The 15498-nt window shown below is 43.9% G+C and overlaps 1 protein-coding gene across 4 annotated transcripts in view; it reads left to right on the top strand.

The window, feature by feature from the left end:
• Positions 1 to 15498, top strand: part of TENM3 (teneurin transmembrane protein 3) — a 676880-nt gene that overhangs the window by 262645 nt on the left and 398737 nt on the right. Inside the window, exon 1 of one of the 4 annotated variants that reach the window (XM_074992974.1) lies at positions 5731 to 5751. The exons of the other annotated variants lie outside the window; for them this stretch is intronic. The gene's annotated coding sequence lies outside the window, so the exon portion shown is untranslated. Of the gene's footprint in view, positions 1 to 5730; positions 5752 to 15498 lie in introns of those variants that run through there. 4 annotated transcript variants of the gene reach the window in all.

Here is a 15498-nt window from a genome sequence, read left to right as displayed (position 1 = left end):
GCGCTCTTCGCTATTTTGAAGTGTGGGTGTGGGTGGGGGGTCACTTTGTCAAAAAGTCTTCATTGTGAGGGCCACATCCCCAAGGCCTCACCCCACTCACTCGAGCCTCTGTTTTCTCCCTCCCTCACTCTTCCCCACCCTCGCTTCTTTTCACCAGGCTGGGGCAGGGAGTTGGGGTTCAGGAGGGGATGAGTGTTCTGGAGTTGGGCCACTAGGTTTGTAATGTGGGGTGGGGGCCCAGGTTGATCCTGGGGCAGTGGTTTGGGGTATGAGAAGGGTGAGGGCTGCAAGCTCTGAAAGGGTGGTTAGGTACACAAAGAGGCTCTGGTCTGGAGCGTCTTGGCGGGGTGCAGGAGAGAGTGTGGGCTGTGGGAATGATTCCGGATGCAGGAGGGGACTCAGGGCTGAGGCAGAGTTTTAGGGTAGAAGGAGGGGATCTGAGTAGGAAGGGGTGCAAGGTGCGAGCGGGGTATGAGGAACCAAGAGGACTATGGCCTGGTGCTTGGGGTACAGGAGGGGTTATTGTGTGTGCTTAGGACAGGGGCAGGGACTTGGGGTGCAGGAGGGGGCAAGAGGAGCTGGCTCTGGGAGGGGGCTCAGGGCAGGGGTTGGAGTTGCACAAGGGTATGGGGTTCTGGCTTCAGGAGAGGGCTGCATTTACTTCGGGTGGCTCCAGTCCCATACCACACCTGGAAGGGGTCAATATACATCTGTCTCTGCAGGCACCATCTCTCTCTTCAGGTACCACCCCCGTAGTTCCCATTGGCCACAATTCTCCATTCCTGGCCAATAGGAACTGCAGGGGGCAGCACTTGCAGGCAGGAACAGTCCACAGAGTCCTCCCCCTTCCTCCCACACTAGACTGCATGGGCATGCTGGTCGCTTCCAAGAAAGGCATGGGGCTGGGGTGGATGGGGAGCCCAGCTCAGTGGTAGCCTCACTCCACCACTGGGGATCGCAATTGGCAGGGAGCTTCACTTTGGTCCATGGGAGCCAGCTCTGGTCATGGGCCTTGCAGAGGACACCACTGATCTAGACCCAATCCAGATAGGGGTTTGTCTAACTTGCTCTTAAAAACTTGCAGTGGTGGAGATTCCATGATTAGGCAAATTATTCCAGTGCTTAACCACCCTGGCAGTTAGGAAGCTTTTCCTAATGTCCAGCCTAAACCTCCCTTGTTGTCGTTTAAGTCTATTGCTGCTTGAACTATCCTCAGCATTTAAGAACACGTTTTCTCCCTTCTCCTTATAACAAGCATGTATGTACTTAAAAACAGTTATGATATTCCCTCCTTTTTCTTTTTTCCAGCCTAAACAATCCCCTCCCCCCTTTTTTTTTTTCAGTCTTCCTGCATGTTTTCTAGTTCTCTAATCATTTTTGTTTTTCTTCTGTGGATTTCTTCCAATTTGTCCACATCTTTTGTGAAACATGGTGCCCAGAAACGGACACAATACTCCCACAGAGGCCTAATCAGTGTGAAATAGAATGGAAACGTTACTACTTATGTCTTGCTGTTGGTGCTTCTGCTAATTTATCCCAGAATTATGGATTTATTTATTTATTTATTTATTTTTGTAAATGTACTGCTCATATTTAGCTTGTGGTCCACGATGACTCCTAGTTCCCTTTCTGCAGTACTCCTTCCTAAGCAGTCATTTCTCGTTTTGTATGTGTGCAGCTGACTGTTCCTTCCTAAGTGGAGCACTTTGCATTTGTACTTATTGAATTTCATCCTATTACCTCAGATCATTTCTTAAGTTTGTCTAGAGCATTTTGGAATAATGAATTCTTAGTGATCTTTTTCTCTTTTGATACTATAATATCTTCAAATTACATTTTCAAGAGATTTTCTGAGATTACCATAGTTTGAGAAAATAGATAGGGTCAATTAAAATAGAAAACTAAGAAAATGAGTTTGTGTTCTCTCTGTGTTTAACTTGAATAGGGCTCTCTCTCTGTGTCTGTTTAACTTGAATAGGGTTTGGGCATGACATGGCATTTGAACTGTTATCTGAAGAAATTTTGCCTTGGAAACACAGGTATTTTTGCTTAGTGATTTGCAATTGCCAGTGAATTGAATGAGGTCAAAGAGGGAAGAAAGAAGGACCAGTTCAAAGTCAGATGTTAAAGGTGCAAAGTGGGTTTGCCACAGACACACCATAAATGAGACAGATATGTATTTCTGAATGAAGTAGCAACTTTATTTTCAAATCTAAGTGATAAGTGTGAAGGTTGTCATTGTCAGATCGTTAGCTACGTTGTTATAAATCTAGCTAGGTTCCCAAAGCTAATATGGTTTATGCCATATGTCATCAGTGCACACCATACTTTGCATGATTAAATGCAGAGGGGATGTCTGCTGTATGACTGCATCCCCATGGATGTAACTGTATCCACCCCATAAGTTTCCTGCACTTAAACAAGGAAAGATTCACCCTCCAGTTGTACGTTTCATACAAACTACAGGTTGAACCTCTCTAATCCAGAATTCTCTTGTCCAGCAAAATCTGTAATCCAGCATGATTTTAGTCAGCCAGACATCCACTTTTCATGGGTGTGCCCAAGTTTCCCATGGTCCCGTAAAGTTTGTTTCCAGCCACCAGGCCTGGCTCTCAGTGTTCTGTGCTGTTGTTTAGCTGTAATTTACCACTGAATGTCTTCTGAGAGCCCAGTAAGCAGTGGAAGTGTTGGTAATGTGCTAAACAATGTTGACCTCCCATGGTCAGAGAAATTCTCTCATCTGACACATGTCAGGTCCAGAGGGTGCTGGACTAGAGAGGTTCAACCTGTCTTGTATTCCCCACATCCACAGAAAACAGGATTAGTTGCAAGAAGGCATTACCCCTTCCCATGTTTTTCCCCCCTTCCAGCTTCCTGGACTTCAAAAACGGTTTCAGTGAATGCAGCAGATAAAAACTGTGACTCTATTGATTCTTATACACAGCAAGTGACCACCTCTGTGCCATAGTAAGCAATAGCTGTTGTAGGACTCCTACAGAATTACGCCTCCAGGGTCAGCTGAGAGAAAATGGCACCCTGAGTGAATTTTATATTTTGGTGTCCCTAACTGGAGTTTAAGTACAGACACATGGTATCATCACACAGTGAGTCTACTGGAGAAGCTTTTAAATTATGGGAGGAACTGTGCTCAGTGCTGACTCAATATGGCACCCAAGCCTTTGGCACCAATGGTGAGGGTGGTGGACTGGTGCCTGTGCGCGGCACAGGGAGAAGGAATCACTGTGAGGCATAAAATAACGCTCAGCACTGCATGCTCCTGGCACAGCATCCGCTTGCCTTGAGTTGCTGGGAAGCTGCCTAGGGAGCCCCACTGCCTCCGTTCTTTAGCACTGCCCAACTTCAGACACAGCTGTGGGCCAGGCAGCCTGGACTGAGTGCAGGAGACGTGGAGCAAAAACAGCTCTCCTCTTGGAATGTTGCTTGCCGCCAGTCTACTGTGGACTGGTGCATAGCAGAGTGCTTGGGGGCAAGGCTGGCTTTGGCCCCAGCCTGCCTTGCAGGATAGATACTTCCTCAGGCTAGGGCTGCTCCTGCAGCCCTTCCTAGTCCCTGTGAGAACAGATAGTTTACAAAGTACATAGAGAAAACCAGGTAATAGAGTCTAGTCACCAGGAATGAGGTACATAAAAAGAAAATAATAAAAGTGGTCTTTTTGCTTTTGTGACCCTGTAGATTGCTGCAATAGAGACAAGAAATGTGCAACTACATTATTTTGACCTCCTGTCCGTCTCACTTTTGCCCCTGTGTTGAACTCTTGTATATTTATAACAAAGTTCTCACTACTCCAAATATCATGGGAAAGTTTTTTTTTCATTGAGACTGTTCAAGATGCTCCCCATATGTCAGACAATAAATTAAACCTAAATCAGGGTCCTAAAACAGATGTCCTAAGAAACTAATTTAAGACCCCCTTATGGATTTATCCAGGACTTTGAAGTAGTCCTTTCTGAAAGCAGGGTAATAGTTGTGTTGCTGTGGTCAGACAGCTCTGTATGATTCAGCTAGCAATGAATTCTTATCGCCCATCTGAACTAAACAGAAAAAATACAGGAAATAAAAAATACATGGTTAAGACCTTGTTATGATTTCAAAGTTAGAAGATCATTTTACATGCATTTCTTTTTCCATTTTAACAAATACATATATGGTCATCTTTGAAAAACGGGTTTACGATTTACAGATTTTGATCTTGTAGGGCCTTTCTGCAGTATGTATCTCCTCCAGTGGAGTTCGAAGAACAGAGTGAAGGAGCAAAGAGAGAAGGAGAATGTGGGGAGGGAGAGAATGAATACCTAGGGTTGGTATCTGAGTGAAATTTCCCTTTGCAGTCTTACATTTGCACTTAACTGTTTTGTGGGGGTTTTTTTGAGGAGGGGGTTAAAATTCAGAGATAGCTAGGTGTTTGGTGTCTTTATTGTAGCTATTTAACAATTAACAATAACGGTGTTTGCACTATTACACTTCAGCCTGTGTACTTGTCAGATACACGTAAGATAAGAGGTCTTCCCTGGTTTAGCACTCCCTTGTGTGTTTGCAGACCTTGTGAGTAGGCCAAGTGAGCCTGGGTTGTATCGTGTTTCACATTCCGGTTATATCAGCTAACAGCTATTACGGTGGTTTCTCTAGATGTTGCTTCTTTGTATAGCTTAACTGTTCATTATTTCCAATTTACCTCTTTGTACATTTGAAATTTTTTTTATCCTGGAAGTAAGAACACTGCTGCTCTGCACTGCGTGTAAGCTGAGGAACCTTTAAATTGTCAAAATAATTTAAAAAATGATCTTTCAAATTACTCTGGTTAGTGCACTTCTGTGAATTCAATGATAAAAGTATTGTGCTCCTAGATTAGTGTTAATGATTTAACACTGTAATTTCATGTAGGCATTAACTTTAATTCCAGGCCACAAACATATTTAGTATTTTAATCATTATCCAGTGAAAGTTTAGTAGGGGAGACAAACACACACAGCCTATAGGTATATTGAAGATGGTTGTTAAGTTTGTTTTGCTGACAAGTATGCAACAATTTTGTTCAGGATTTATCAGACTGGAATCCGTTAAACAAGAAATTTAACAGTTAATCAGCCACTTGATCTTGCTATATTCTTTGGTACTGGGGAAAAAAATTGCAGGATTATCAATGAACCACAAATATGTAAAAGAAATTTAAAAATCAGTTTGTTTTCTGAAAATATAGGAGTATGGTAAACCCTCGATATAGCAGATCCCGTTTTCCTGGACATCAGTAATAACAGATGTCTGCTATCCTCCCCACAAAGAATATAGGATTGCCACAGCTGCGGGGTTCCTGGCCATGGCTGGGATTGCTGCTGGCTCCCCCTAACACCTGTGGCTGGGACCAATGCTGCTGCCACCGCTGGGTCCCCCCTACAGGGCTGGGACTGCTGCAGCCCAGGGATCCCTGGCTGCGGCTGGGAGAGCCGCCTCTGCCAGGCCTCCCCGCTCCTTGACCCCCTTCCTTCCCCCCTGCCCTCCCCCGGTGGCTGGGATCACTGCAGCTGGGATCATTCAGAGCCAGAAGGAGCTGCAGAGTGCAGCTGGCTCAGAGCGACTGCTCAGAGCTTGACGAGCCCCCCATGCTCTGCCCTGAGCCCAGGTGGCTCGGAGCTGCAGAGCTGCTGCTCTCAGGGCAGAGCGCTGCTGGGACCTGCAGGAGTCACCAGTGAGCAATGGAGTGGAGAGGAGCTGGATCCAAGAGGACATGGGAAGGTGAGTAAACCCTTGGATATAATGGACTTTCTGTTTTAATGGACATCCCGCCCCCCCCCCATACACAGTCCGTTTTATAACAAGGGTGTACCATACTGAAAGAAAACACACGGGTAGGAAAAATGTCAAACAAGCTAAGAACAGTCACTCCTACATGCTCCATGTTGTTGACTAAATCTTTTTCCTTGGCTTTTCTTTGCAGAAAAACTAAGTAGTCAAACAGCGGTTAGTTACAAATGGAAGGTAGAAGAGAAGATTAGAAATGATGGCAGCTCTGAGGTGTTTCCTAGACTGTGGTGAAATGAAAATATTCATTACCTCATTTTCATAAACATTGTCTTGAAATTATTTTGATAACAAAACTTGATACTGGACTTCTACTTGGCCATTTTACCAAGTGGATAAGTAAGTTTAATTGCTGTGCTAGCATATAACTATTACATTTATGGTTCAACTGGCATAGCTGAGAGATTCTTTTTTATTGGACCTGCTGCTGTTGGTGAGAGAGACTAGCTTATGAGCCACACAGAGCTCTGTTTCAAGTCTGCTGAAGAAGAGCTCTTTGTTACTCTCTATAGCTTGTCTCTCCCACTAACAGAAGTTGATCCAATAAAAGATATTACCTAACCCGCCTTATCACTCTAATATCCTGGGACCGACATGGTTACATGACACAGGATATTTGAAAGAGTTTCTATGTATCTGTGGACATGAAGTTCTATGAGTGGCTACAAACACTTTTAATTTTGCTTCTCTATATTTACTGTTTTTTAAATAAAGGCTATACAGGTAAACTATATTTTAAGATTTTGCTAGTAGACTTTTAGAGGTAGCCTGGAAGTCACAGATAGGAACATAATTAGTTGTCTTTTTTCTTAGAAAGTATGGGTGGAACACATGTAGTAGGGCCATCACCTAAAATTTAGTGGTTTGTTTAACTTTTGGAGAACTGTGCAAAGGTGACTGCAGTGTAAATGCCCACAGTGGATAGGCAGATAGGACATTGTTTCAGGAAGGGAATTATAGTGGCTACTGCTATAGCAATCTAGCCACATTATTCATAGGAAATATATTTATTGTTCAAGCCAACTAGACATGCTCAACTGGCCAAATAGCCACATGGCACATTGGATACCATGGTTCTAGATTTATGAACCACGCTCAGTAAAAGGCACTGATCTTGTTTCACTGAGATCACATAGATCTAAATCCAGGGGTTTCGCATTGTTTTAATGTATACTGCCAAGTGATTTATGAAGTTATACAACATTGTTTGATACAATCTAGGTGTTAGCACAAGTCTCAGCAAGTTTTATGCAGCTTCAGTTAGAGTTGCCAGTGTTTGTTCTTCCATGTTTTATCTGGTGTGCTGATGAGGTTTGTTTTGTTTTGTTTTTGCATTTCTGGAGAAGAGAAAATGAGTCAGTGGTTGTTCACATCTCCCACATAGCTGAATCTGTTTTTGTGCCAATTTGTCCTGTATTGTGATTGTTGATGTTATGTTATCAATGACATTCTGGAGAATGTTCTGAAGCACCAATTCCAAGCCACTAGGGTTGCTTATTGGATTTGAACGGCAATCCCAAATGTAAGCATGAAGGTCGGGTTTTTCAGTAGAATTCAAACAAAATTGTACTATCATCTTAAGACAATGACTGACAGCACTTGTATTGCTTATATATCCTAAACTGTGATCTTCCCTGACTCACATTAACCTCTTCTTCAAGGATCACAGATCTTTGGAGGATCTCCTATATCTTAGTAATTTACTTTCTGTCAAACATATAAAACAAATCCCAGTAAAACATTCCATTAAAAAGGAGGTGGGGATGGGGTTGAGGTGAATTTTTCTCTAGTAACGTGTCTTGCTTTTTCTAAGTGTCCTGATTGAAGACAGATGTTAGTGTCATTGTTTCACGTAACAATGCTGATGACTAGCCATTATGTAGTATGGACTCTGTGTTTCTGTCACACAAATATAGATCAGAAATCTTTAGAGTTGCATATCGTAAACCAGGAGACTAATCAAATAGCCAGTTTTAAAAAAATATTTAGGTTGAAAATACTGAAGTAGCTTATATAAATGTCTGAAATTTTTTTCTGCAAAACATTCCTATCCTTATTGCAACAAGTTTCTTAGTTGATGCACCTGTATGTTACTCTTTCTCACTTTGCCATAGTCCTCCTCAGTAATACAGATTACTGAATTTTCGTTGTTGTTAAGTCAATACGCCCCTAAATGCTTTCCCTCTGTATCGTATCTAGCCATGATTTCTCAGAGTTGCAAAAGAGCCTCAACATGGAGCCATCAGGAGATCCAGGATCTCATTTCTGTGTGGGTGGATGCATCTGTGCTGAATAGACTCCAGGGGCACTCAGGAGTGTTGGGTGAAAATCAACCCCCCGCACACACTCCACTACATGGCTGCCAAGCTTATGCGGACCATGCCTGCAGACAGTTGCGTGCCCAGTCCTATGAGAGGTTTCAGTGCTGGAGAGAGCTTCTTCCCTGCAGAGGATTCAGTAGGAAAGCTGTGGAAAGTGTTGTGTACTCCCAGTCTCAGGTAACTCTTCCTCCCTTTTGTGGACCCATATATCCTCCTTTTGGTGGTTAATTACTCAGTGCCCTTTATGGAGTGCCGTAGAGAATCATGTGTGTAACTGATAGTGTGTACTTTCGATATAAAAGCAACATAATCATAAAGTGTTTGCAACTCATCTTAAAAGCTTCAAACTCTGGAATTTACAGTGGCCACCCACAAACATTTTATGGGGTTGCTCCCCCCCAAGGCACCATTCGCTGGTGGGGGCCACCCCCTGCCACATATTTTAGGGGGCTGTCCCCCTCCAGGCACCAGTACTTTTCCTTTTGAAATCGCATGGCTCAGGAAGACTTCCTGTGATGGAATGGAGCTGGTGGGCTCTCTCTTTACTAGAAGAGGCAAGGGAATCCCTTTGTTCTTTCCTCAATTTTTCTGTCATCTAATGCTTCCTTAAATTTTCCTTCTCTTCTTGAGCCGTAAGAACATAAGAATGGCCATTACTGGATCAGAAGAAAGGTCCTTCTACCCCAGTATCCCATTTGCTGACAGTGGCGTGTACCAGGTGCCCTAGGGGGTGGACCAAAGACAATGATCAAGCAACTTGTCTCCTGCCATCCATCTCCAGCCTTTGACAAACTGAGGCCAGGGACACCATTCCTACCCCCTGGCTAATAGCCTTTTATGGACCTATCCTCCATGAATTTATCTAGCTCTTTCTTGAACTCTAGTGTAGTCCTAGCCTTCACAGCCTCCTCTGGCAAGGGGTTCCACAGGTTGACTGTGCGCTATGTGAAAAAGAACCCTCTTTTATCAGTTTTAAGCCTGCTACCTATTAATTTCAATTAGTGTCCTCTTGTTCTGTATTATGGGAACAAGTAAATAACTTCTCTATTCACCCTCTGCACACCGCTCATGATTTTATTTACCTCTATCACATCCCTCCCTAAGTCTCTTCTTTTCTAAACTGAAAAGTCCCAGTTGTCAGGGATTTTTATCCCTAGGGCATTATCGTCCCCGTCTGTCAGGGGAAACAAGCCTCTGGCTGTGTAAAAATCAATGCAGGTACATGGAAAATCTAAAGTCTCATAGGCCTCATAGGCTGCCATTTAGCAGCCCCACCCCCCAACGGTCACTCTAGGTCAGTTGGTTTCCCCGGTAACCTGAACTCATGAGTACAGGTTTGAATCATGGACCTCTGATTGGCTGGAGGGAAAGCTTTCTAGCACCTTCCAAGCCACTGAGGACCTGTTTGAAAACCAGGTGTATAGAATTTTGGACCTTATGAATATGTTAATCAAATCATGAATTATTTATGAACTAGTCCTATAAAAGCCGGAGCCCCAGCTCAATGGGGGGCCCTTGGCGACGTGGCTGAGAACGCTGCTAGCCTACAAAGGAGAGCATTGGCTGTAATAACACAGCATCCGCTGATCCTCAAGCCAGCCCAGCTGGGCGAAGCTGAAATCACTGCGGCGCTGCCAACATCAGCATTGCCACCGCTTGACAGCAGCGCCTCACCGCTGTAGGGCTGAGAAGTGCAAGCTTGCACATCGTTGCCATCACAGCCCCGGTGCTCACAAGTGGCGAGGGAGCAGCAAGTGGGCTCCTAGCATACCCGTCGGGTGGCGAACTGGCCCGCAGCTCCGGCCGCGGGTACTGTGTACCCATCAGGGAAACCAGGAGCCTGCCAGCGCCACGTCATTGCCACCGCTGTTCCCGCCATACCACTGCCCGCGTCGCTCACTATTAGAGACCACTCACCTGACGAGACAACTCAACCAGACTGGACAAACCTCAGCATCAAGACACGTAACCCTTCACTTGACCTGAGGCGCAGCCCGGAGTCTACCAGAAACTGACTTTTCACATACAAAGCCTTCAACTACTTTGGGCACTGGGACCCCTAAAAGGGGGGCGAAGGGTCGCTGCCATTGCCGTGCCATCTTCCAGCAGGGGGAGGGCAGAGCCTGGGGTCCCGACTCCTTTGGGCCGGGCCTAAAAGCCCATATATTGCCAACTAGAGGTGCACGTGATTAATAACACCAGTTGATTATTAGCTTATTATATATTAATTAGTTTCGTAGTAGTTTTAATAGTAGTGCTCTTAGTTAGTTACAGTTATCAAAGTAATATCCTGTCTTAATGCCATATGTTGGCTGGGTAATAAACACTTGGCCTATTGCTGTATGACAATGCCATAAGGCATACTTTAAATGGTGGAAGCAGAGTCACCTTATTCCCTCTAACCATTTTATTCCCCTCTTTCTGCATTTATCCTGGTGTGGGTCATAAGATCCCCAGGAAAGGGTTGGGGTTTTGAAAGAGGTTGACACGGGTAGCATCCCCGGCAGTCTCTACCACCAACCACTTGGGCTGGGAGTAGTGCCCCAGCCCGGATCCTCTTACCCTTTTTCCTTACCCTAATCTAATAACTTGGTTTCTTGCTTTCCGGAACAATAAAGTTAATTGTACAGGTGTTCCTCATGGAGCGTGTAGTAATAACTGTAAGTGTTTAGTTAAGTATAGTTAAGGGTTATGCTTTATAGGAAACTATTATGAGTTGGTTCATGTGTATATTCTACACTTGTTGTTGTATCTTCACCTGCTGCTGTTTTTTGTTAATAAATAGTTCACTAGTTGCACATTTCAATCTGTGCCTAAGCCTCACTTCCTGTCCCAGCTCCTGCCTGCTTAGGAGGGTAGGGTGGACCTTACGTGCGTTTGCATTGCTCCCATTAAAGACTGCGCTCTCTCCTGCTTGGCGGGGTGAGTGGGTCTGGCCCACTCCGAGAACTGAGGGTCCCAGCGTCCGGCTCACCTGCACGATTTCGGCCACTGGGTGGGGAGAAACCACCGGTTTGCACGGCACCAGTCTCTTTAGCTTATCCTCATATGGGACACATTTCAAAGCCCTTTTCATTTTAGTTGCCCTTTTCTGAACCTTTTCTAATGCCAAAATCTCTCTCTTGAGGTGAGGAGACCACATCTGTACACAGTATTCAAGATGTGGGGGTGCCATAGTTTTAATATAGAAGCAGTAAGAGATTCTTATTTTCTATCCCTTTTTTTAATAATTCCTAACATCCTATTTGCTTTTTTGACTGCTGCTGCACACTGTGTGGAAGTTTTCAGAGAACTATCCACGATAACCCCAAGATCTCTTTCCTGATTAGTTGTAGCTAAATTAGCCACCATCATATTGTATGTATATTTGGGTTTATTTTTCCAATGTGCATTACTTTACGCTTACCCACGTTAAATTTTGTTTGCCATTTTGTTGCCCAGTCACTCAGTCTGGTGAGATCTTTTTGAAGTTCTTCACAGTCTGCTTTCGTCTTGACTATTTTGAACAGCTTAGTGTAATCTGAAAACTTTACCATGTCACTACTTTGCCCTTTCTCTAGATCATTACTCATAAGTTGAGTAGGATTTGTCCTAGGACTGACCCTTGGGAAACACCACTTGTCACCTTTCCCCATTCAGAAAATTTACTATTTATTCCTACGCTTTGTTTCCTGTCTTTTAACCAGTTCTCAAACCATGAGAAGGTCTTCCCTCTTATCTCATAACAACCTAATTTACGCAAAGGAATTTGGTGAGGGACTTTGTCAAAGGCTTTCTGGAAATCTAAGTGTACTGTATCTACTGGATCCCCCTTGTCTGCATGTTTAACTCCTTCAAGAATTCTAATAGATTAGTAAGACATGATTTCCCTTTACGGAATCCATGTTGACTTTTGCCCAACCAATTACGTTCTTTTACATGTCTGACAATTTTATTCTTACTATGTTTTGACTAATTTGCCCAGTACTGACATCAGACTTACCAGTCTGTAATTGCCAGGGTTGCCTCTAGAGCCCTTTTTAAATATTGGCATTATGTTAGCTGTCTTCCAGTCATTGGGTAAAGAAGCTGATTTGAAGGATAGGTTACAAATCACAGTTAATAGTTCCACAATTTCACATTTGAGTTCCCTCAGAACCCTTGGGTGAATGCCATCCAGTCCCAGTGATTTGTTACTGTTAAGTTTTTCTGTTTGTTCCAAAACCTCCTCTAATGACTCTTGAATCCAGGACAGTTCCTCAGATTCATTACCCACAAAGGTCAGTGCAGGTTTGGGAATCTCCCTATCATCCTCAGCTGTGAATACTGAAGCAAAGAAATCATTTAGTCTCTCTGCAATGGCTTTATCGTCCTTGATTGGTCCTTTTGTATCTTGAGTGTTCAGGGGCCTCACTGTCTCTTTTAGCAGACTTCCTGCTTCTAATATACTTAAAACACTTGGAAATTTGAACATCTGAAATTGAATGCCAGAATGTGGACTGCTGAGGTGTTCTTCCCACCACAGGAATGTTAAATGTTGTTATGTTATGGTCACTATTCCCAAGTGGTTCTGTAACAGTTACCTCTTGGACCAGATCCTGTGCTCCACTTGGTACTAAATTGAGAATTGCCTCTCCCCAGCAGGTTCCTGTGCCAGCTGCTCCAAGAAGCATTCATTTAAGGCATCAAGAAATTATATCTTTGCATCTCATCCTGAGGTGACATGCACCTAGTCAATATAGGGATAATTGAAATCCCCTATTATTATTGAGCTTTTTATTGTGATAGCCTCTCTAATCTCCCTTAGCATTTCAACGTCACTGTCACTGTCCTGGTCAGGTGGTCAATAATATATCCCTACTGTTATATTATTATTAGAGCATGGAATTACTATCCATAGTGATTCTGTGGAACATTTTGATTCATTTAAGACTTTTACTTCATTTGATTTTACATTATCTTTCACCTACCATGCCACTCCGCCACCCGCATCACCTATTCTGTCCTCCTGATATATTTTATATCCTAGTATGATTGTGCCCACTGATTGTCCTCATTCCACCAGGATTCTGGGATGCCTATTATGTCAATCTCTTCCTTTAATACAAGGTACTCTAGTTCACCCATTTTATTAGTTAGAATTTTAGCATTTGTGTAGAAGTACTTGAAAAAAAATGGCCACTGTTTCTGCCCATCCCTGATGTATTAGATGCTTTTATATGTTAATGTTTCTTGTCTGATCTGGTGAATATTTTATCATCTCCCCTTCTCTCTTTCTGACTAAAACCTAGAGAATCTCTATCAATGGATTCTCCTCTAAGAGAAGTCTCCATCCGATCCACGTGCTTTTCTGCACCAATCATCTTTCCCCATCTCTAGTTTAAAAACCTGCTCTATGATCTTTTTAATGTTTAGTGCCAGCAGTCTGGATCCACCTTAGTTCAGGTGGAGCCCATCCTTCCTGTATAGGCTCCCCTTATCCCAAAAGCGTCCTCAGTTCCTAATAAAAGTAAATCCTTCCTGCCTTACACCATCGTCTCATCCATGCATTGAGTCTCTGAAATTCTGCCTGCCTACCTGGCCGTGTGTGTGGAACAGGAAGCATTTCTGAGAGTGCCACCATAGAGGTCTTGGATCAGTCTCTTTCGTAGCTGCCTCAGTTTGGCTTCCAGGACATCTCTCCTACCCCTCCCTATGTCATTGACACCTACATGTACCATGACTGCCAGCACATAAGCCACCATGACCGCCGGCACATAAGTCTATCTAGATGTCTTGTGAGACCTGCAATGTTGGTACCAGACAGCCAAGTCACCATACGGTTCTACCAGTCATCACAAACCCTAGTATCTAATGATTAAATTGCACACTGCTAACACCTGCATCTTCCTAACAACTGGCTTTCCCTCCGCCAGAGAGGTATCCTCAGTTCAAGAGGATACCATAACATCCTTTGGAAGAAGGGCTCCAACTATGGGATGATTTCCCTCTGCTCCCATTGACTGCTCTCTTCCCGTGAGCCTTTCATACGCTGTAACAGCACTGAGGCTGTCAGACTGGAGGTGGGACAGTACTACAGTGTCCCAAAAAGCCTCATCAACATATCCCTCTGCCTGCCTTAGCTCCTCCAGTTCAACCGCCCTGGCCTCCAAAGCCCGAACTTGGTTTCTGAGGGTCAGAAGCTCCTTGCTTGGGGTACACACGTACACTACCTGCCCACAGGGTAGGTAATCATACATGTTCCTCTCGACACAATAAACAGGATAGTTCCCACTCTGCTGCTAGGCTTTTGCCTGCATTTTCTCAGAAGAAAATATTTGATTATATATGGGGTTTTTATTTAAATGTTTAGGATATAAGTTTGTCTATAGGTGGTCAAAAGTAACTAGCGCCCTTTAAGCACCCTCTCAAAACTCCCTCCTGTTAGCAAATGCCCTGTTGACAAGCTTCCCTGGTCATTTACTAACAGGGTTTATGAAAGTCTGGCCTTCCTGATAATTCCTCCCTCTGGCTACAGCTCAACCAATGAGAAAAAGATTTAGATTTCAAATCCTAATTAAGGCTCACAGCTTCCAACTGCCAGCCTGAGTACACAGCCTTTAAAACAAACAAACAGCTCAGCACTCAAAACTCCAAACAGACAAACGCAAACCCAAACACCCACACACTCCAGACACTCTCTTACCTCAAGGTGCTGTAAATTGCCCCCTCCTTCACCAGGAGAGCCCCTCTCAAAACTCCCTCCTGTGAGCAAATGCCCTGTTTGCAAGCTACTACTTCTTCTGACAGGGTAATGGCTCCTTCCAGCAGCCGCTAGAAACCAGTGTCCTCTGGGATTCTTTCCTTCTCTATTTAGTCATGGGGATTCATGATGAGTCTGGAGCTAGTACTTTTAATGGTCTCCTCACCTCATGTTGGAGATGTCAGTGCAATGGCCTCCCTAGAGCGTTCTTCTCTTCTATGTGGTGACACCTCACAGATTTCTCTCTCTCTCTACCTCAAATCTGACTCCTTCAGCCAGATACACTACCACTTTTTCATTGTATCTTCTTTCCTTGAGAAAAATACGTCTTCCCTAGTCGCTTGGATCCTGTTTTGGTGTATATTCACCAGGGGAAGAGAAGCTAACCAGTAGAAACCAACGTATTCTTTCTCTCTCTTTTTCTTCTGAGTAGTACTGACCACTAGACACCAATGTCTTCTGGGATTTCCTACTTTTTCTTCTTTCCTTTAGAGCAATATGTAGTCTTTCCCTAGTTGCATGGATCCTGTTTGGTGTGTTTTCACCAAAGCTACATCTACGGTGCAGCACTCTCTCAGAAGAAGTCCTTCCAGAAGATCTCTTCCAAAAGAACGTCTATTGAAGGAGTGTGTCCACACA

Source organism: Carettochelys insculpta, chromosome 4, assembly GCF_033958435.1.
Source record: "Carettochelys insculpta isolate YL-2023 chromosome 4, ASM3395843v1, whole genome shotgun sequence".
Lineage (NCBI taxonomy): Eukaryota > Metazoa > Chordata > Testudines > Carettochelyidae > Carettochelys > Carettochelys insculpta.
The sequence above is the reverse complement of the archived record's forward strand: the minus strand, read 5'-3'. Positions and strand labels throughout refer to the sequence as shown.